The 8,244-nt window shown below is 36.5% G+C and overlaps 1 pseudogene; it reads left to right on the top strand.

Annotated features, from left to right (window-relative positions):
- The first annotated feature begins 4,086 nt into the window (after positions 1–4,086).
- On the top strand, positions 4,087–4,614 carry LOC114514422 (annotated as a pseudogene).
- Positions 4,615–8,244: the final 3,630 nt, after the last annotated feature.

Genomic DNA, 8,244 nt, shown 5'->3' with positions numbered 1-8,244 from the left:
TGTCTGCATTCCACACAAACAAGAATTTTACTTGCAGTTTTGAGTAACTGCCTTGAGGAACTTTTGTAATCAACCTGCTGGCTAAAAGCTCTGCAACAGAAAGCCTGTTGAAAATAAGATTAAAAGAAGCTTTTATCCATGAAAGGTATGGCAAGAGGTCAAGGATTTCCCTTGGTTTTCAAAAAGGTCAGTCACAGAGTAGGTAAATAACGAAAGTGAACAGAATTGGTTATCGCTGGTGCGGAATACAGCGCAACAGGACGGCTGTCAGTGTGGGAGGAACATCCTGCGGCTTTATAGGCTCTTCAGGACCTTTTCCGAAGGCCGGAGGCCTCTTTCCCAGAACACCGGCAAACCGCAGCGTTTGTAAGCGTATGTGAATAAATAGAATGGAGATACTAATTTGGATAATGCTGAACTTACAATTTATTTGTGGTCAACAAACTATTATTCTAAAATTTCATAAACACAAAGATGTAATGCTACGTAGCAGACATTTTGATTTTTTTTTTTTCATTTTTCCCCCACTGCCTCATACCTTTCGTTCTGGCAGAGCTTCGATATTTTTTAGATGTTTGTCTTCCATCTGCCACAATTGCCCAGCTCCAGATTAGTCTCTAGACAGACCACTGATTTTTCAGACCTGACTGTAAATTATAATCACCTGGATACTTTTTAAAAAAAAAATGGTTTTGAGAGAGAAAGAGATTGAACCTACAACTTTGGCCTATCAGGACAATACTCTGACTGAGGGAGCTGGCCAGTCCTCACCTGGATATTTTTCAAAATTAATAATGCCTGGGCTGTAGCCTGAGATACTGTGATTTAATTATTTTGAGCTGGGTGACAAGAATTTACAACTGAGAAACCTCCAAGTGGTTCTAAAATGAGGGAATGACTGACAATCAGACTGGAGAGTTGTCATGGAAATGTTATTTTTTTGCCTGTGATCGTCTTTGGTATGGGTGCATGACCAATTTCTAACCAAGGAGATATGAGAACAAATTCACTTGAAGGTCTCTTAGGGAAATCTTTCTTACTTTTTTTTTTTTTAATAAAAAGGAATTTGCAGGAACAGAAAGTTCATTTGCAACTCCTCGACACTGTGATCAAGAAGTGAACGTGTGTAAGAGAAGCCATCACAAAGCCAACACGGCGACATGGAATAATGAAAAGTTGGGGTTCTTGAGGGCATTGTTAAGTCATTAATGAAGCAACTGTCAAATTGCTATATGCTTAACCTTATTGTGGGAGTTAAGTCATTTATTGGAAGCAGCACTCTTGCTGATCTAAGCTTTGAAGAAACCAGTTTTGTTGGCTCCTTAAAAGAATAAAACTTACATCTTTACATCACTCAGGAAGTATTTATTAAGCACCTATTATCTGTCAAGAACTGTTTTAATTGCTGGGGTTTACATTGGAGAACAAAATAAAACAGAGAACCATGTTACCATAAAATGTACTTTTTAGTGGGGGAAATATGAATATAATAAATAATTAAAATATATTTCATAGGGTTAAGTAATAAAGAGGAAAAAGAAGTAATCAGAAAAGGGCATGGGGAATGCTAAATGGTTAGAGTTTTGGGTAAAGTACCATGAAAAGCCTCACTAGGAAGGTGATTTTTTGAATAAGGCCTAAAGGAAACAAAGGACTTAGTGGATGTGGAGACAAAGCAAGAGAACAGCCACACTGACAAGTTCCAGGTACAGCAAGGGGCGGGGATGTTGGAGCTGAAAGAGTGAGAAGAGAAGAGATGAAGCTCTATAGGTAAGAGGAGCCCAGATCTGTGTTGAGCCCTACAAACCAGAATAAGGACTTTGACCTTTACCTTCTCCAACCTGGGAAGCCAGGGAAAGTTGTTCATTAGAAGGTATGCTCTCACTTGTGTTTTTCAGCAGGATCACTCTAGATGCACTTTGATGAATGGATGGGGGTAAAGGAGTAGGGGGGAGTGAGAAAGAGGTATATTAGTTAAGAGCTACTGTAATAATCTGATTTTGGTAATTTTGCTGAATATTGGTAAGGTTGTTACACTTAGGGGGTGGTGAGACAATTTCTGAATAAAATTTGGGAATTAAAGACAACATATTTTGGCATTTCATTAAATTTATATATAATTTTTAGGTAACAAATTTCCTAGGAACATCAATTATGAATCCATCTATTTTCCTCCCTCTTTCCTCTCAATTACAACACTCCAAACTACAGCCCTACAGCCCTACAGTAAGGCTTTCATGAGCAGTGTGATCCTACTCTCGTCACTTTCTCAGCTAACAGACCTGATCAAATTCCTATGAAAAGAGGAGACAGTAACCAAAGGGCAAATGCCCTCTTGGTAATATAATCCTATAGTGTGGAACTCTGGCAAGTATCTCATGGAAAATAGTTAGAAAAGCATGTGGTTTCCTAACAATAAGTCCTCTCATTTAAAAACAAAGCAAAACAGTTCTATCCTAAGACATTTTTTTCTGTTCCCCTGTAGTCTTCTACTGCAGAAAAAGTGTCACCATTCCATACACAAAGTTCACAGTAAGGTATTAGTTGCATTTTATAAAAGAATTTAAAATTCAATATTTAGCTTTTTTAAAATCTTCATCTGAACATTTGTTCATTGATTTTAAAGAGTTTGGAAAGTTTAGAGGGAGACAGAGAGAGAGAAAAGGAGAGAGGGAGAGAGGGGAAGGGTAGGAGAGAGAGAAAGCACGAAAGAGTGAGAGAGAAGCATTGATGTGAGAAAGATCCATCAGTTTCTTCCCATATGCACCCCCACCTGGGGATTGATCATGCTACCTAGGTATGTACCTGACTAGGAATCAAACCTCAAACCAGCAACCCTTTGGTGTATGGGATGTTGCTCCAACTAAGTAAGCCACCCAGCCAGGCCTAGTTTTAGGGGGTAAAAAATTTCCATCTCTTTCATGGAAGAGTAAGACTTCACACTTATAATTCCCAGCTAGAATAAAGCTTTATCTTGGACTTGGCAAGAGTGATTTTTAGGTGAAAAAGAATACTGCATTAAAATATACATGAGATTATGATTTAAAATGTAGAGTACCCATAGCCTCAACAACAGAATTCTAATTAATAGGTATTGAAATTTAACTGGAACTCCAGGTGATATTTAATTACATAAAGAACCACATCTTTAGAGGCCTAAATATATTTTTGACTCTATACATTTTCAAAGACTGGGTACTCATTATATCCTAAAAAGAAATAGTAACCTCCCAAGGCACATTTTGTAAAGTGCAAATTGGCTTTTAACCTTGAATTGGTTGTTTACTTTAGTCTCTCTTTTTTTTTAGTAGATAAGTGAGATTTTTGCCTACAAAAGTGAAATTAAAACATAGAGGGCAAAACCTGATCCTCTATGAAACTCTCTGGAGGCTTTTAATCAGCTACTGTGAAATGACATTATTCTCACTTTTTTTTTAGCAGTGGAAAATAATTTTTTGTATATCACTCAGAAACTTCAATAGACAATGGAAGTCTTTTATTTATGGACAGTCTTTGTCTTAGGAAACTGAATGACCTTACTTTGTACATTAATTGGCAAGAATGAGTAATGGTACAACAAGCTGTTCTGAAAGGGATTCAAAAAGGTTAGGTCTTTGACAGGTTACAGGACACCAGGAACTCTAGGAATATAGCACAAATGAATTTATTTACCTATTAATACTCGAGTAATGGGATGGTTGATTGATTCACTCAAAATTCTGAGTATGTAATTTGCTCTAGGTTAAATTTTATTTAGGAATATAGAGGAATGATAATGAGTGAAGTAGTGTATTTTTATGCAGTTTTTTAAACTCATACTTCCACATTTAGATCAAATGCATCAAAACTTACGTGATTCGGTAAAAGCAGTAATAATAGGAAAGTGCTTAATGCTTATATTAAAAAAGAAGTTCTCAATAACCAAAACTTATGCCTCAAGGAACTAAAAAAATCAAACTAAACCAAAGTCAGCAGAATGAAGGAAATAATAAAGTTAGAGATGAGAGAAATAAAGAATGAATAGAAAAACAATGGATAAAGTCAACAATTTCAAGTGGCAAAGCACGGGGCCAGGTGAGAGTCAGTATGGCGACCCAAAGCCAGACTAAGTTGTCCAGGAATCTGCTGCACAGGGAATTCATGCAAAGGAGACTGAACTCAGAAATCAAGAAACAACTAGAATAGGAGGAAAAGGAAATCATTACTGAAGAGCACTGGTCCTCGGATTTGCCAGAGCCCAAAGAGAAAGAGATTCACAGAAGAGCAGAGTCTCTTGTTTTGTGCTGATCTTATCTATGGAAGAAAGTTAATCAGAGAATTTAATCCTGAGGTTGAGAAATTATTGCTTCAGATGAATGCTAAAAATGAAGGAAGACTTGAAGATGAAATAGTGGAGCCTGATATGTCAGATGAAGAAATAAATGACTAGAAGACATGAGACCTTGGTGGGGGCAACTGGAAGAAAGTCTGAAAAAAAAAAAAAAAGAGTGTGCTGATTATAAAGAAGATGAAAATGAAGACATAAAACCAATTAAAGTAAAAAGATCTTCTAAAAGCCCCGAGATTAAAATGCATGTGGTTCAGGGATGCCTTGTGAGAGTTAACATATTTTGAAAGTCATTCTGATGATTTCTCTGTAATTATTAATATTTTAATGTTATTTGTAAACAAATTTATAATTTTTGGAAAATGCTGTTTTGAAACAACTGTGTGATAGATGCTGTACAACCTTTGCTTAGTGGTATTCATCAGGAGTGAATTTTTAGTCCTTGGTCTTCAAGTGTACAGTGGTTTGTTGTGGTTGCTTCCTAAAGATTTTTTGATCTCAGATTTTTAAAAAATTATGTCTCTTTATTCGCTATCCCTGAATTGACTAATAAATTAGTAGCAGTGTTTTAATTGTTTTTATGTTTACATTTTACATTAAATTATGAATTATGTCAAGCCAACTCATACATACATTTTGGAATTAAATGTTATGAAAAGTTATATGTAAATTGCTTACATCAAGAGCAAATGCCTCTCTTGCCTTACATGCCTCTCTTGCCTAAAGTATTTGCATGTTACCAAGTCATTGTCAGTTTGTGGAATTGTTTTTTTATTGTTTTGTTTTGTTTAAAGGCTTTAATCAATAAATAATGATAAATGTTTCTTTAAAAGATCTTATTTACTTATTTTTAGATAAAGAGGGAGGGAGAAAAACATCACTGTGTGGTTGCCTCTTGCATGCCCCCTACTGGGGACCTGGCCTGCAACCCAGGCATGCACCCTGACTGAGAATTGAACAGTCAGCCCTTTGGTCCACAGGTTGGTGCTCCATCCACTGAACCACACCATCCAAGGCTATGACAAATGTTCTTATAGGGGTATCCAAATTTTTGGCACCTTTGGGCCACACTGGAAGAAGAGGAGCTGTCTTGGGCCACATGTTAAAAGAAAACACTAAAGAAAACAAAAAAAAATCTCATGTTTTAAGTAAATTTACGATTTTGTGTCAGGCTTCATTCATAGCCATTTTGGGCTGCATGTGGTCCGCATGCTGCAGGATTGACACCCCTGACAAGAGTTAGTATTTTGAAAAGATCAACAAAGTCAACATACCCTTAGTTAGACTAAATAAGAAAACACAGACTCAAATAATTAAAATTAAAAATGAAAGTGAAACATTACAACTGATGTCACAGAAGTAAGCATAGTTATGAGGCTACTACGAACAGTTGTACACAAATTGGAGAGCCTAGAAGAAATGGACCAACCACCAGAAACTTACACCTTACTATAGATGAAGCATGAGGAAATAAAAAAAAATCCAAATAGACCTGCAATTAGGGAAGGAACTGAATAGTAGTTGAAAAACACGAAAGAAAGAAAAATGCTGGACTTGATGGTTTCACTGAAGAATTCTACCACACATTTAAGAAGAATTAACATCAATTCTTTTCAGACATCCAAAGAAAATTCTATTACATGATACAACATAGATGAGTCAAGAGAACATTATTCTAAGTGAAGTAAGCCAGTCACTCCCACACAATATGATTTCACTCATATTCTAAATCATAGTATCAATTTTAGAAGATTTGCCTCTTTTCAGTTTCTGCTACATATGGTACATTTAGATGACTGGGACCCAAATCAGAACTTACGTTAGACACTCTGGAGTATAACTAAGAAAATTCATCCTGTACCCCACCCTTGCCTGTATACGCATGTGATAACACTTGCTTTCTTCTGTTCTTTGGCAAGAAGAAATATATCAATTTTATCTACAGTTGCCTTTTATACTCTTACTTGAAAGATTAAATGCTTTCTATGCCTACTCTGAATTCTGCACTTCTATTAAAACACTGGTTTGGGTGGTAGGTCAACAAGGCACTATACTTCGGGGAGCCCATTAATTTTCTAAACGTAATATAAAATATTAAGTGAACATATTTGTTCCCTCTGGGGAAAAAATATACCTTCATTAGATTCTCAAACAGACTTGTAACATAAGGGGTAAACATCCTTTAAAAACTACTAATATATATTTTTTTCAAAATAAATCATTTCCCTTTATCCAAGCTATCCCACTGATAGACAGTCAACTGCAACCAGGATGGGAACTCAGAGTACTATTAGTGCTGTAAACCAGTAGTTCTGGTTGATAATGTTTGTGTCACTTAAAGTCAGACTTAGATGTCCTCTTCATTGTTTCACATTAATTCAAGTATGATGTTACTGTGACATTCAGCCTCTTTATTCCACTGATTTTCATACTTTCTCAAACTTTGATACTTGCATAATCCTTTGCAACAATATGTATGATAGAGAACCAACTGGAATTTAGGAGGGTTGCAGTGACAATTCTGAGATTGGGAAAGATTATTGAAAGTTCATTTAAAGAAGAGAAAGAAAAGAGTTGAAAAGAAAAATCTCTGTTCTCTAAATAGAGAAGAGAGAGGAGATGGTCAAATCTGGGTCTTTCTCTGCACTGTGGTTCTTGCTTTTCTATCTCCTATATGCTTTGCAGAATACCTGCCCCGGAAATAGGAAGCTCATGTGGGTAATGCTGATAACACTAAAGATGCAAGTGGATTTTCAACTCACAGTGAGTGTTTGAAGGAAAAACAGATGGCCATTTCTTAGGAACTAAGTGCATTCCTCCAGAGATAGTGTTAAACATATTTTAACATTCCACTGGAGCAGATAATGCAGATAATAAGGGTAATTACAACCCTTCAAAGACACAAGGCATAGGTCTAAGCCAACTTCCTTTACTTCAAATCGTAAAAATTATGAAATTCTAAGGGGAAATTTGGCAAAGTAATTATTTTATATGATGCAGTATTTACAATGGTGGCATGTGAGCTTGAATAGGTCGTCTGCTTCAATATTATGTTCAAATGTCAATTATACAATTAAGGGAGTGAAGTCAGGTGGCTTCTATTTCACAAGAAAACTGATTAGTTGAAAGAAAAGATGTCATTCTAGTTTCCAGACACAAAAATAAGTAAGTGCACAAGCATACACACATATATCAAATAAGCAGAGGTACTAAGTGATTTAATTTGATGTCATTTTAGAATATTTCAGCCCTTCATCATTGATGTCTAGCCCAACTGGCCTTTCAGATGACACTAGCATCAGCTATCATTTGACAGCAATGACACATAAGATGCCAAGTACAAACAGCCCGGCTGAGCCAAATCAACCCACGAAATTGCAGGAGCAACTAAAATTGGATGATGCTGAACCACTAGGTTGCAGAGTGATTGCTCTTACCGCAATAGATAATAGAAAGGCCCATCGTGACAAAATCGCTTGACCCTGCTCTACGTTTGCTTTTCACTCACCCGCGAGATGACTCAGTCAAGATGGCTAGACCCCATGAGGTCTGTCTGGGCGTCTCAGTCCCTCCTTCTACATTTAATCTCCTCGGGGGTAATACGGGCTTCCTTACAATAATGGCGGCAGCTTCAGGGTAGTCAGACTTCTTACGTGGTAGCTCAGGCATTCTAAGGGTACAAAATGTAAACAAATATAGCATCTTTAAGCTTGGAACTGACACAGAATTACTTCAACAGCAAATGTGTTAATTGAAATACAGTAGTAGAACAGGCTCAGATTCACTATAGGATGTAACTAAGCAAGGAAAATATGAGTAGGCATAGTTTATTTGATGGCACTCTTTGAAATCTGGCCACCACATTGGGCTCCTCTACATAGCACAAAAAGCAAAAACAACAAAAAAATTAACATTGA

The sequence above is a fragment of the Phyllostomus discolor genome, chromosome 7, assembly GCF_004126475.2.
Source record: "Phyllostomus discolor isolate MPI-MPIP mPhyDis1 chromosome 7, mPhyDis1.pri.v3, whole genome shotgun sequence".
Lineage (NCBI taxonomy): Eukaryota > Metazoa > Chordata > Mammalia > Chiroptera > Phyllostomidae > Phyllostomus > Phyllostomus discolor.
This window is presented reverse-complemented; position numbering and strand designations above follow the sequence as displayed.